Genomic DNA, 15,320 nt, shown 5'->3' on the forward strand with positions numbered 1-15,320 from the left:
TTTTCTTTATTTAGCATAGTTCTGCCTGCTTGAGCTTCTGACATGGGTCAAAGAGAATGTGTTAAATCACAGGGAAGACAGAAATAAAACATAGTCAGGTCTCAGTCAAAGTCCTGCATCTGCTTTTAAATGATTCCAAATCAGCCCATGAAGTCAAATGTAATCTTGGCATCTGGGTTAAAAGGCACATAATATGGACCTGTCCCAAACATTCACCCATTAGTTCTCTTGGCCCAAAGACAACCTTTTTTTTTTTTTACGGTATTTGTTAAGAGTTTACTATATATCAGGAACTGTGCTAAGCACTGGGGTAGATACAAGCCAATCAGGCTGGACACTGTCCCACCTGGGGCTCACAATCATAATCCCTATTTTATAGATGAGGTAATTGAGGCCCAGAAAAGTGAAGTGACTGGCCCCAGCTCATACAGCAGACAAATGGAGGAGCAGGGATTTGAACCCAGATCCTTCTGACTCCCAGGCCTGTGCTCTATCCACTAGACCACACTGCTTCTCTGTTGCTGCCAAGAAGTCAGGGCATGGACCTGGGGTACCTGAAAGCTTGCCTAGTGCCACCCTAATTGACATTCACCTATGAAGCGCTCCTGTAGCCAGGAGTTTACCAGTCCTCCACCTGAAGGCTCCCACTGGAACAATCACCAACTTCTCATCTCCTCTACAGGTCCTCACCATCAGAACCAAGGCAATTAGACATCAGACCAAAAGAGTAATATTAAAAAATATATATTATCTCAATCCAGGAAAGATAATTAATTTCTTATTTGATCGTTCATTCCTATTACCCATCCTTGTGAGGTAGTTCAATGAAGGTTCAACTCCCATTACTATTTCTCAAGTTATAAGAAAGTTCCAAGTTCTACAGCAGCATAGTCTCTGTCATCTAAGAAACTACATCTTCCCCTGCTTTATTCTCCCTTAGCCTTCCTCTTGTCCTCTCCTCCTCTCCTCTTGTCCTGTCCTCCGTACCATCTTTTTCTCCTGCACTAATTCTGCTTTCTTGAGAACTCAGTGTCTCTCTCCACTCTTCTCTCTTCCTCCTTTACCTCCAACCCAACCAATTGGACAGCTTCTCTATCTTTTCCTCTCTCTGCTAGATCAGCTGTCCCTGTATGTGAGTTACAACTGAATAATTCTAAAAGAAATGAAAGGCTATGCTTATTACAAAACCTCCCTGTTGCCAGAGGAATTTTGAATGTGGTTTCACAGTTTCAGGAAGAGGACTAACTTCATCAGAATGTTTTAGACTACTATCTTTCTAACCCTCACCTGAGGTCACGCAAAAATCCACTGTTATTCCCACAGAATGAATTTATTGACGAAGGACACACAAGCACCTTGAATGTTTGCTGGATTCAGAGGAACCTGGGGCTTGGAAAAACACCAGGTTGGTGGGTAGCAGGGAATGGCCAAGAAAAGTCTGATCCATCCCCACAAATGGGACTACTATTATGATGATCCAGGTTCACTTTCAACTGACAGCATTTCATTCAGATGCACAGGCCTTCTTTTAAGGTTACAGACTATGTACAGCCCACCCTCCACATGTAGAACAACCTCTTGGCTCATACGCATTGAACGCCTTAAGTCATGGACCATCTGTGGTCTTCTGCCTGAAACAATCTTTTGTTTGACAAAGAGATTATACGTTGTCCTTGATTTAGAAAGTCAGAAATGTTTTTTTACTATTTATTGCCAGGTTTTGTAAAGAGATTCAGAAAAGACAAGGCAAACTGGACTGAGATGGTATAGCACTGAAAAGTAAGGACAAGTCAACTTATTAAACTAGGAAATTAGTAGTAGTAGTAATAGCATTTACTGATTGTGCACTTGGTGCAGTGCACTGTGCAGAAAAACTGAGTTACTTGTTCCCCGTCCACAGAGTTCAGGACAAGTAGAGAGGTCAAAAATAAATCAATATATGTGAGTGCTAAGGAGGCTGTAAATAGGTTTGTGTGTGCTATCCATTTAGAATATGTGACAAAAAGCAAACAAATCAATTCTGAAAAGAAATGATTTCTTTGTTGAAAATTATTTTGGATTAACAGAATTATTTTCTTGGATTCTCAGTAATTGAATCTTTAGAAATTTTAAAAGAAATCTCACAGTTCTACAATTCTTCTCTCTGTTTGGAGCGTTTAACATCAATTGTCTCATATGGGAAGCTGAAAAGATACAGTTTCCCTTTCAAAATGAGGAAGCAGGGGCAACAGAAGGTTAAGTGACTTGTCCAAGAACACACAGTGGCAGCGGTGGATCTAACACCTAGATCTACTTGCTCCTAACACCATACATGTCCCACTAAACCTCCATTTCCTCCTTTGTTTCTTCTGGATTCCTGGTCTCTGCAATTCCCACATTTCAGTATTTTTTTCAGTGAATACAACTTTGTATGAGGAGGTCAGGGAGCTGCAGGGCTACAAGGACCCCAAAGAAGTCCACCACCCAGATTCCAGACAGAGAAGAAGTGTGGCCCAATGGACAGAGCATGGGCCTGGGAGTCAGAAGAACCTGATTGATTTCTAATGCCAGCTCTGCCACTTGTCTGCTGTGTGACCTTGTGCAAGTCATTTCACTTCTCTGTGCCTCAGTAATCTCATCTGTAAAATGGGGATTAAGACTGTGAGCCCATGGGGGACAGGGACTGTGTCCAACCTGATTATCTTGTATCTACCACAGCACTTAGAACAGTGACTGGCACATAGTAAGTGCTTAACAAATGCCATTTAAAAAAAATAGCAACTTAAAGATCTAATGCCAACGAACATCCTGTTCTTAGAGATGTCCAAGGTAGGGGATTCCTCGGTCCAACAACCCCAAAGAATCAAATACTCTTCTTCCTTATTGACATGAAAGGCTCAGTATAAAGCTGAGCACCAGTTCTTGATTGCCTTTCAGGGTCACACCTAGAGAGTTTCCGTTGCTCTACCAGTCTCGGCTACAGGAGGGAGAGTCTAGCAGAGGCATACACATTCCATTCCTAGCTTGGGCAGTGGCTAGCAAGTGGAAGGCAATCTGCTACAAGCCAAAACTTACCCATGCTGGGCAACAGCGGCATGGCAGAGAGTCGAGGGCGGAGACTCGAGTTTACTGTATGGAAGGAGGGAATGGTAAATGACTTCTGCATTTTTACCAAGAAAACTCTATGTGTACACTACCAGAATGATTGCAGATGGAGAGCGGGACGTTCTGGGAGAGATGTGTCCTTGGTGTCACTATGGGTTGAAATAACAGTATAAGACAGGACCAGTTCTTGATATAAAAGCTTGGGCACTGAAAAAACTGCTGTTCCTTATTCAAATGGTGGTACGCCTTCATCTGAACCAATGTTAGAGACAAAAACTCCACATTTCATGCACCGCACTTGGGCCTGAGCTTGCGATAAATCAGGCCACCTCTAAATCAAAACATTAGCGCAGGAGTGTAACATTATCAGCTGTACCTTTTAGAAACCTAAACTGGCCATTCAATATCTTGCAGAGTGGACAAATGACTGTAGCCCTTCTGGGTAAGTTGCTTTACACTGTTGAGTTTTGTGATCACTTATCTCCACAGGATATTAACCATTACTTCCCTCATGTATGTTATGTCCTGTCTATTGCCCTGATTTAGACTGTCATATCCCATGGATGGTGTCTTAGTTTCTGTTGTATTTAGAGTACCTAACTCATAGTTAGAGTTCAATAAATGTTAAATATTAATATGCATGTGTATCCAAGCATGCTGACCAAATTCTAATTTATAGGTAGATGCCACATCTTAAAATGTCCCAGTGTCTCCAGGGGGTATAATAACCTTCCTCACTCCTTTCCTATGCTGTCACATGGTGTTGTTATGTGCTGTTAAACAGCTGCCATATTCCTTCCTCCCCCCACCTCCTGGCTACAAGAGGTTGTTTATCAGTGCTGGATGAAATGATAGATTGGTATTTAAGTATTGTGAGGTCCACAGGGATAAGAGCTCATCTATAAATGTATGAGGTATTGTATCCACCTTTTAGCTGCAGCAGATTTGAAATACTACCATGAAGTATAATTTGCAAGCCCGGTGTGGGCAGGGACTGTCTCTACTGCTGAATTGTACATTCCAAGCTCTTAGTAGCAGGCTCTGCACACACTAAGAGTTCAATAAATATGACTGAATGAATAATGCCTTCTCCACCAAGAATTAATTCAATCGTTCATTCAATCGTATTTATTGAGCACTTACTGTGTGCAGAGCACTGTACTAAGCGCTTGGGAAGTACAAGTTGGCAACATATAGAGATGGTCCCTACCCAACAGCGGGCTCACAGTCTAGAAGGGGGAGGCAGAGAACAAAACATATTAACAAAATAAAATAAATAGAATAAATATGTACAAGTAAAATAGAGTAATAAATACATACAAACATATATACATGTGCTGTGGGGAAGGGAAGGAGGTAAGGCGGGGGTGTTGGAGAGGGGGAGAAGAAGGAGGGGGCTCAGTCTAATTCCAAAGTACCCTATCAATGATGTCCTGATATTTCTTTCCCACACAAATTTCAATGACTCTGTTCTTGGTTCCTTTGTATTTTATCTAGTGTTTTGTTTCTCATGTTCATGTGTTCTCACTGTCCCTTGTAAAAATCAGGTCCATTCCTCAAAAGAAATTTCTCAAAAGGCTAAATCATATTTTCAGTTAATACAGGAAAAAAAAAACCTTTTAATTATACTCACACAGCTCCTGTCATCTGAGGAAACCACAGCAATTCATATGCTTTGCCTCATTAGTCTTACCCCTAAGAGGTAAATGTGTAGCAGATGTTCTTATTCGAATTCTCCCAATGAGAAATTGAGGTGTGGGTTAATGAAATGACTTGCTCAACTACGACATTGGCAAAACTGGAAATTGCATTCTGGTCAACTCATTCTCTGTCTTGATCATTCCCTGTGTTTCCTTCCCAATACAGCAGTGTGCAGCAATGTAACAATTTTAGTAGATTACCTTGAAAGCACAGATTGTACCAGGTGTATGTTTTAAACATGTGCCTTTCAAATTCTGACATTGAAGTTAGATTTAAAAAAAACATTTTATGATGAAGCATTCCCATTTACTGCAGTCATTATACAGCCAGTGGGAGCTCAGCTGTCCTAGCCCTTTCACCATGACCTAGAAACATTAGTGGGAAGGGAAATGATTTCTTCTGGGAACTGCATCTCTATTACGATTATACGGTAAAACCTCATGTCATGGCCGTGGCATTCTAAGAACACACCATATAAAGTAAAGGATATTTTATTAGTTACTAAGTCAGTGGGAACAAAGGGCTAGGTGCTCAAGTTTTCACATTTGTATTAATACATTTTGACAAATTTTATAATACATACTTAAAATGGATAGCTTACATATCTTTTTTCTGTACAGTGGTCTGCCTTTGCATTTGTCTTTCTCTACTTCTGTGTATTTGTGTCTCCATAATCCTATGTGATTTTTTTAAAAAGGTATTTATTAAGCACTATCTACCAAGCAGTGTCACCTCTCAGGCTTACACCTGGACAGTTTCCAGTACTCTACCAGTCTCTGGGAGGGAAAGTCAAGCAGAGGCATATCCACTCCATTCCTAGCTTGGGCAGTGGCTAGCGAGTGGAAGGCAATCTGCTACAAGTCAAAACTCACCTGTACAGGGCAGCAGAGGCATGGGAGAGTCAAGGGGGGAGACTCAGGTTTACTGCGTGGAAGGAGGCAATGGTAAGCCACTTCCATATTTTGACCAAGAAAACTCTCTGGATACACTACCAGAAAGATTGCAGATGGAGGTGGAGCATGCTGGGAGAGATGTGTCCATGGCATCGCTATGGGTCGAACATGACTCAAAAGATAAGACAACCACCACCACAAAGCAGTGTGATAAGCGCTGGGGTAGGTGCAAGATAATCAGATCAGACACAGTCCTTGACCCACATAGGGCTCCCAGTCTAAGTGGGAGGGAGAACAGGCATTCTACCCCAATTTTATGTGACAACCCTGAGGCCCAGCCTAGCTAAGTGATTTGCCCATGGTGTCACAGCTCGGACTAGAACCCTGGTCTCCTGACTCCCAGTAATACGCTCTTTCCACTAGGCACACTGCCTTATCAGTGTTTGTGTAGTCATTTAGCTGGGTTTTTTATATATCAGTGCTCCTATTTTCCTCACTGTGTGTTCTTGTATGTATATATACACATTTATATATATATATGGATATAAATGTCCATTGAAGCAGTATGGCATAGTGGCTAGAGCATAGGCCTGGGAGTCAAAAGGTCATGGGTTCTAATCCCAGCTCTGCCACTTCTCTGCTGTGTGACCTTGGGCAAATCACTTCACTTCTCTGGGCCTCAGATACCTCATCTGTAAAATGGGGATTGAGACTGTGAGCCCCACGTGGGACAGGGACCGTGTCCAACCCAATCTGCTTGTATTCACCCCAGCGCTTAGTACAGTACCTGGAGCATAGTAAGTGCTTAACAAATACTGTAATTATTATTATTATCATTTCCCGGTATGTGTTGAGCTTAGCCTAACCGTCCTGTTGTTTTCTGTGTGTAAGAAACAGGTATAATCTGAGCAGGAAATGCTATGACTTCCCCACACTTTGGGCTCCCCACTGCTCTGCCCTGAGCATGGATATAATTCATAGTCATCTAAAGCTTTTTTTTAAAAAAAAAAAAAACCACAGTAGAGCAGACACTTCCTACTTTCTCTCAAAAACTGCTTCTTTTTGGAGGAGGAAGGGAGGAAGCAGGTTAGGAATAAATTAAAACAGTCATATTACGGGAGTCCTCACAGTCCTCCAGAATTGAGAAATAGGAGACTATCGATCTGTTTTGTTGAAAGAGCATTGTAAAATTTCACTTTTACAAGGTCCAGATGTATTCTGTCAAATGATTCAAGTAGTAGTGGATTCTGGACTCCCTTTCCTGTGAAGAAAGGGGCCAAAAAGGGAATCATTAAATCCATTTTCAAAGTAGGTGATGGAACTTCCACTGGTAGTTACAGCTCTTTGGTGGGGAGGGTACATGAATGATGCACTGCTTTCTAAAGTATGGCTTGCCAACCTTTGGAGGATGATATGAAAGAATCAAGAAGTAATTTTTCTAATGCTTCAGATTTCCATGTTCAGTTTGGGCCCTCAAACTAAAAAGGATATGAAGAATGTAGGCAGGGAATGTGTCTGTTATATTGTGTTGTACTCTCCCAAGTGCTTAGTACAGTGTCCTGCACACAATAAGCACTCAAATACAATTGATTGATTAAAGTGGCAAGAGCCCAGAAAAGAATGACAAAAAACTATTAAAGGGATGGGCAAAGGTTCTATGAGGAAAGGTGAAAGGAACTGGGGTGGTTTATTCTGGAGAAGAGAATGCTAAAGGATGGCTAATACTATCTTTGTGTTGTACGTGTGTGTGTGTGGCTTTTTATGGGAAAGAATTAACCAGTTCTTTTCTATGTTCACTGAGGACTTAGAGAAAATTGTCTTAAAATAATGCAGGAGGGATTTTTGTTGGGACCTAAGGAAGAACTTCTCGAGTATCAGGGTTATACGATATTGAAGTGAACTACCACGGGATGTTGTGAAATCTCCATCCTTTAAGTTTTTTAAGGAAAGAGTAGACATCCAACTGACAGGGTAAGTTTAGCCATGTACTTTCCTCTCGGCAAAGGGCTGGAACAGATGTTCTCTTGAGGTCTTTTCCAGCTCTAAGAGTTTAGAATTCACAGTTCTATCCTCTTGGTTTAGACATATATCTAAAATTCTCTCAGGGTATAATATATATTAATCAATCAATCACCTTGTTACATTGAGAAGGGGATAGAATAAAACTCACTTTTTATTTTTTGGTTTCAATTCTTTAGCAATGTTTACTACTGACTGGGAGAGTACTGGATTCATGAACCTTTAAATTTGCCTAATGTTTCTAAAGGCATGGGTAGCTGAGAAATTAAGAATTCCCACAGCTGATGATTTTAAAAAATTGAATTGCAAAACAAATTGCAGTGCCATAGCGCCTCTTGGGGTGAATACATTATAGGGACAGAACTAGATTCACAACCATATGTGATGCTATTTATTTTGAGTTAGTCCTTTAAAGCTTCAGACAAAAGGTAAGTATTCTAGGCTTCAGTACCGTAAGCTTTATTGCAAAGATCATCACAGGTGACTGTGGAATGTGCATATATAGCACTATTTATTACACCGTGCCATCATGGGAGCAGGCAGAAGTATAGGTGAAGAGCAGGCTATGATTTCCAACAGCTGTGATGATAGCTATTTTCTATTCTGAGTTTTCACTTTAAATTGTTAATCCTTGTGAAGCCTGAGAAGTTCTTAGGAATTCCTGGAATTGGAGATGATAGATTCATTCATTCAGTCGTACGTATTGAGCTCTTAGCATCTACTGTACTTGGGAGAGTGCAATGGTTAGTAGACAAGATCCCTGCACTCAAGGAATTTACAGTATAGTGAGAAAGACAATTACTAAGACAACAATACAGATAAGAGGAAGCAGAAAAGGGGGAATATGTACATGGGTTAGTGCTTAAGTAATGGAGTATGTAAGATGTCCAGAAGTGCAACAGGTTGTTGTGAGTACATACATTATAGTTGGCCCAGGAGTGCTCAGGTAGTAGTTGGAAAAGATATATCCTGTTTAATATCTAAAGAGGATTCCCAAATTCCATTTACAAGAATCTTCGGGGAGCAAACATTTTGTCACAGTTCTTGGTATCACTGCTGCCCAGAATATCTGGGTGCTTTATACACCTCCCTCACCCTATCCCTACTAATCCTTCTTCTCAAATTCCTCTTTGATTCACATCTTCTTCTATCCACCTTCCTCCTATCCCTCTTCCCTTAAGTCTTCCTCTTGGCTACCCACATTTGCTTCTCCTGGTAGATTTAGTGAAAAGAGCACAGGACTGGGAGTTGGAAGACCCGGATTATAATCCCAGATCAACCGCTGGAATCCTCTGGGACTTTAGGCAAGTCATTTAACCTTTTGGACCTTCAATTTTCTCATCTTTTAGGCCATGAACCCCATGTGGCATGGGGACTGTGTCTGGTATAATTATCTATTAAATACTCTAGCACTTAGCATAGTGCCTGGCACCTGGTATGTGCTTAAAAATACCATTATGGTGATGATGGTGATTGTTAACCTCTCTTTAATAGCTTGCAATAACATACAGCACGCACATAGCCTTCATGAACAGTTGTACATGAACTTGAAGATAGAGTAAAATTCACCCATTTCACATAGTAAGTATTGAGATATCAGGGATGGAAGAGAAAAAGAATGGGAGGAAGAAAACTACAAAACAGCGTGATAAGGAAAAGGAATAATCATTGGTATTTTTTATGGCATTTGTTAAGCATTTACTATGTGCCAGGCACTGGAATAAGTCCTGGGGTAGATACAAGCTAATCAGGTTGGACACAGTCAGTGTCCCACTTGGGACTCTCATTTTTAATATGAGGTAACAGGCACAGAGAGTTAAGTGACTTGCCCAAGGTCACACAGCAGATCAGTGAGAGAGCTGGGATTAGGTCCTTTAGACTTCTAGGCCAGTGCTCTATCCACTAGGCCATGTTGTTTTTCTATTCATGGTATTTACTGAGTACTTATTGTGTGCAGAGCATTGTATGAAGCACTTGGGAGAGAACAATATAACAGAGTTGGTAGACACTTTCCCTGCCACACACATAGAACTGTATCAAATACCATGTTTGCAGTGCATTCAGGAGCTTGGTTTAATCTTCAAAGACAGAGGCTGCTCAGGTAAAAAGGATGCATCTTTATGATTAACTGCACTTGGGATTCAGGAGCAATGCATGGCTTCAGGATTGATACAAGATAAACTCCTGCTCAGCAGATATTTTGGAGTGGTGAAAAAAGCAATCCTGGATAGTCAATTTATTGAGGAGATGATAACATTTTAGATTCAGTGATGGGTGGTGAATGTGATTTGAGATGTAGATAGGACTTGTATATTGAAGGGAAACCCAAAAGGGAGGTGATGAAAGGAAATCTAATGAAGGCATTTAGAATTATGAAGGTTATAGTGAAAACCAATCAATCACTTCACATTCTCTCATGTGATAAAAGGACAAAAGGGTTTGGCAATGAATCATGAATAAATTTTAGGCTAAGTTTAAAGAGTTACGTTTTAGTAGGGTCAAAAGTTAGGCGGCTAGAATCAGGTAGGATTTTACTTCCTCGGGAGGTAATTGGTGTGTGTGGGGGGAAAAAAAACAAAACACAATCCAGTCAGGTGGCAGATTAAAGGCCAGTCTCAGAAAGTATCATATAGCAGCAAAATGATTGGTGCACAAGAGTATCAATTAGACTTTTAGGTCTGAAGTAATTAGGAAGGGGTTGCTTTTCTAGACAAAGACTTGAGTAATCTCGGGAAATCAAAAGGCAGATTAGAAAACTGACAGGTGCTGCAAATGGCAAACACGCTGGTGTGACAAGAAACCATCTTCATGTACAAACAGTGTGGAATGGATTGTCAGTCATGCATACATTCATTTTTCAGCCCTCCTGACCTGCTCAGTTAAGATTTTAAAATCAGCAGTGTCATCTTCTAATACAAAAAGACAGCTATATATCAAGAGTAATACTGCATTTGCTGAACTGCTATTCATATGTTAAAGAGAAAGTTCTCTGTATTTTCTCAGAATTCCAACCTCACGCTCTATAACAGGTTATTGAACAGGCAATATAACATATATATAACAGGTCATCACTGTTGACGGCACTACCATCCTTCCTGTCTCACAAGCCCGCAACCTTGGTGTCATCCTCAACTCCGCTGTCTCATTCACCCCTCACATCCAAGCCGTCACCAAAACTTACCGGTCTCAGCTCCACAACATTGCCAAGATCCGCCCTTTCCTATCCATCCAAACTGCTACCCTGCTCGTTCAAGCTCTCATCCTATCCCGTATGGACTACTGCATCAGCCTTCTCTCTGATCTCCATCCTCGTGTCTCTCCCCACTTCAATCCATACTTCATGCTGCTGCCCGGATTGTCTTTGTCCAGAAATGCTCTGGGCATGTCACTCCCCTCCTCAAAAATCTCCAGTGGCTACCAATCAATCTGCGCATCAGGCAGAAACTCCTCACCCTTGGCTTCAAGGCTCTCCATCACCTCGCCCCCTCCTACCTCACCTCCCTCCTCTCCTTCTACAGCCCAGCCAGCACCCTCCGCTCCTCTGCCGCTAATCTCCTCACCGTGCCTCGTTCTCGCCTGTCCTGCCGTCGACCCCTGGCCCACGTCATCCCCCGGCCTGGAATGCTCTCCCTCTGCCCATCCGCCAAGCTAGCTCTCTTCCTCCCTTCAAGGCCCTACTGAGAGCTCACCTCCTCCAGGAGGCCTTCCCAGACTGAGCCCTCTCCTTCCTCTCCCCCTCTCCATCCCCCCCATTACCTCCTTTCCTTCCCCACAGCACCTGTATATATGTATATGTTTGTACATATTTTTTACTCATTTGTTCATTTTACTTGTACATATCTGTTCTATTTATTTTATTAATAGGTTTAGTTTTGTTCTCTGTCTCCCCCTTCTAGACTGTGAGCCCACTGTTGGGTAGGGACTGTCTCTATATGTCACCAACTTGTACTTCCCAAGTGCTTAGTACAGTGCTCTGCACACAGTAAGCTCTCAATAAATATGATTGATTGATTATTGAATAACACCAATCACCATGTGAAATATAAAGATACAAGTGTCACCTCAAGACAAAATAATTCCCTCATCCCCTGAGGGTAGGGCACTGCTACCTACAGCTTCTGAAAGTATCTTTTCTTAATCAGCTATTACATAAGAAATGTAGCATGGCTCAGTGGAAAGAGCTTTGGAGTCAGAGGTCATGGGATCAGATCCCGGCTCCACCAATTGTCAGCCGTGTGACTTTGGGCAAGTCACTTAACTTCTCTGTGCCTGTTACCTCATCTGTAAAATGGGGATTAAGACTGTGAGCCCGCCGGGGGACAACCTGATCACCTTGTAACCTCCCCGGCGCTTAGAACAGTGCTTTGCACATAGTAAGTGCTTAATGAATGCCATCATTATTATATTTCTGAAGTTGAGGGACAGTACTGTATTTTAAAATAAGCTGCACAACTTTACAACCAGGAGCTAATTTCAAGGATAAGATAGGAGTAATGAAATCTAATTCTCCAAGTAATCAATTGATTCTTATCTGCCTGGCACTACACCACCCAGGGAACACCTAAAAGAGCAGAATAGATTGTCCTCCTTACATTCATCTGGATCATCAATGCCTATAGAAGATAAAATATTGCACTTAAAATTCGATTTACCAGTATGATTTTTTAACATTAAAATTGGCTATCATTAACTGGATCAGACTTGATAATAAAAAGAAATAATAATAATAATTGTGTTATTTGTTAAGCACTTACTATGTGCCCAAGCATTGTACTAAGCACTGGGGTAGATACAAGATAATCAGTTCCCACATTGGGCTCACAGTATAAATAGGAGGGAGAACAGGCTCTAAATTCCCCATTTTGCAGATGAGGGAACCGAGGAACAGAGAAATGCAGTGACTTGCCCAAGGTTACACAGCAGGTACGTGGTAGAGCTGGGATTAGAACCCAGATCCTGACTCCCAGGCCTTTGCTTTTTCCACTAGGCCTAGCTGCTTCTCTTAATGGCTGAGATAGCCATTAAGGTATGTTTCACCAAAATGTAGAAGTGAAATATTCCCTGCTTTGCTCTCTTTTTCCTCTACCCCTGAAAAATGATTTAGACAATCTGAAGTAGTGGATGGGGCACAGGAAAACTGTGTTTTAGCCTCAGTTACTGACTAGGTAACTTGGGCAAATCACTCACTCATTTGGGACTCCAGTTTTCCATTTATAAACTAGCGGTGGCAACAGGAGTACTTTCCAGGTGCCGCCAGACCCCCCCAGCACCTCATAGGTTAATTAACAATTAAGCTGAGAAGAGCCAGTTTTCCTGAAGAGAGTATCATAAACGCTTTTTTTTTCATCTTCCTCCTCTCGTCTCCCTATGATAGTTTCTATAAACCTGGAGTCATGCATCTTTCATTACAGAAATCTTGACTGCCATACATTGTGGAGGGGATTATTAGTCATACATTGGTCTTATCAGCCACCCTCCCACACATTGACACAAATCTCATCATCAGTAGTGCCTCTTTAAACTAGGAGAGCTATGTGCATGCATAATCTGAGGCAGGACTAGGACTTCATGGCTCCTGAAACATGAGAGTCTACAGGGTGATCCCTACAGAGTTTAAAATTAGTTACACTAGGTAGATTTGGGTCAAAGCAGGAATTTTCTACTGTCTGACTATGGACAGCCATGCTACGTGGCAAAGTGTTAACCCAAGTTAAATAGATGCAAGTATATGAAAACTAAGCTACAAAAACAGAGTGGGAGGTGTTATCCTCTTTTTGTGTACCTGGAATATCAAACCACGGTTTATTTGATCCTACAGTATATATGATAAATGGGGATAAAATGATGACCCTGAATATCATTCTCAGAATGATTTTTGTCACTCTCCCCTCCAAAGCCTTCTAAAGAGCCCTCTCCTCCAAAAAATATTCCCAGTCATGCTTCCACATTCACCCTAACTCTCACTGTACATCTGTTTATTCACTGTTTCTTCATTGTTTCATTAAATGGCTTATTTGTAGTTCTACTCTAGTGCTCAATAAATACCACTGATTATCTTTTAGATGTTTGGCTTTATGTTTGCTTGTCTTCCCCTTTGGATTTGAAGTCCCTTGAGTGGAAGGGCAATGCCTCTTCCTTCTGTTGTGTATTCCCAGGTGCCTACAGTGCTTACACTGCTCCCCCATAATATGGCAAAGAGCAAGAAAAGGTGCCCTGCTATCTTCCACTGTGCACAAGTAAAGGAAATTGTCTTTTTGACCATATTCATATATGAATGAAATCTCACTAAAACTAGCTGTATGCAAACACACTCACATGCATGCGTAAGTGTACCCGTGTGGCTACACGGGTCACAATAAACTCCTTTTGGGCATGGATTATGTCTTCCACTTCCATTATACCCACCCAAAGGGCCAGGAGGTGCTCAGTAAATATCATTGAAAGAAAGGTATTGGGTGTTTCATTTTTCATCTTGTATAAAGGCAATTTTTTTTTCTGATTTTAAGTGTGCTGATCATTTCCACTACTAATGGAAAAAAACAAATGCCTCCTCCTAAGGAATGGGGAAATCTGAAACACTCTCTTGTATATAGGGCCAGGAAATGATCAACATGCTCAAAAATCAGGAAAAAAATTACCTTTATACAGATGAATGTGCAGTTTTAAGGTACCTGTCTTGAATGGATTCGGGGTCTCTGTGTTATCTGTATATATGCATATATGTTTGTACATATTTATTACTTTATTTTACGTGTACATATTTATTCTATTTATTTTATTAATATGTTTTGTTTTGTTGTCTCTCCCCCTTCTAGACTGTGAAGCCACTGTTGGGTAGGACCGTCTCTATGTTGCCAACTTGTACTTCCCAAGCACTTAGTACAGTGCTCTGCACACAGTAAGTGCTCAATAAATATGATTGAATGAATGAAAAAATGGGACACCAAATACCTTTCTTTCAAACACTTTCCAAAATTTCCACTGGTTTAACCACTTTCCTGGTGATGAAGGAGCTCTTAATTGGACTTCCAAAGCAGACCATTTAATTAGTGGAAGTTTCTTCAGATCATGCTAACGATGGAATGAAAAAGAGTAAAAGTTCATTACGAAAAACATTTTAAAGTGTGTTACAAAAGGGATACACAATTCGTGTCGGATTAAGGTTTTTGAAAGCTGATTAAGGTGTGAATCTAGGGATATAGTGTTTACAGCAAAAAAAAAAATTGGCCCATTTGGTTTCTAAATGAGCTCGCTGTGGGCAGGGAATGTGCCTACCAACTCCGTTGAATTGTACTCTCCCAAGCACTTAATACAGTGCTCAATAAATATGATTAATTGATTAAATGTTAGTTGATCAATTTTGAATTACTCTTATTTTAACAATTATTCTGATTTTAATCAGTTATTTTGTAGTTGCAACGGCTTGTGCTTTGATCTTATTAAAAATGTGCGTTAGCAAGTTTAAATGTGAGGTAACATATGGTATTATCCTTTATGTAATCATTCAAGTAGTAGAGGGTGTGGAGATTTTGATTAAAAACATTACTGCAGTCTGTCTTTGGTGCATTTCTTGAGGAAAATGAGGCTCATTAACTACTAGGGACATTGAGAAGCTAATAGTTC

General features: G+C 40.9%; 1 protein-coding gene and 2 non-coding genes across 4 annotated transcripts in view; 2 read left to right on the forward strand and 1 right to left on the reverse strand.

Annotated features, from left to right (window-relative positions):
- The window catches only part of PLPPR1 (phospholipid phosphatase related 1), a 289,407-nt gene that overhangs the window by 186,237 nt on the left and 87,850 nt on the right, over positions 1 to 15,320 (reverse strand). The window lies entirely within an intron of this gene.
- Positions 2,907 to 3,044, forward strand: LOC119948558. Its single transcript, XR_005456947.1, has one exon. It is a non-coding gene; the product is annotated as a small nucleolar RNA SNORA7 (small nucleolar RNA).
- LOC119948611 lies at positions 5,515 to 5,647 on the forward strand. Its single transcript, XR_005456995.1, has one exon. It is a non-coding gene; the product is annotated as a small nucleolar RNA SNORA7 (small nucleolar RNA).

The sequence above is a fragment of the Tachyglossus aculeatus genome, chromosome X4, assembly GCF_015852505.1.
Source record: "Tachyglossus aculeatus isolate mTacAcu1 chromosome X4, mTacAcu1.pri, whole genome shotgun sequence".
NCBI lineage: Eukaryota > Metazoa > Chordata > Mammalia > Monotremata > Tachyglossidae > Tachyglossus > Tachyglossus aculeatus.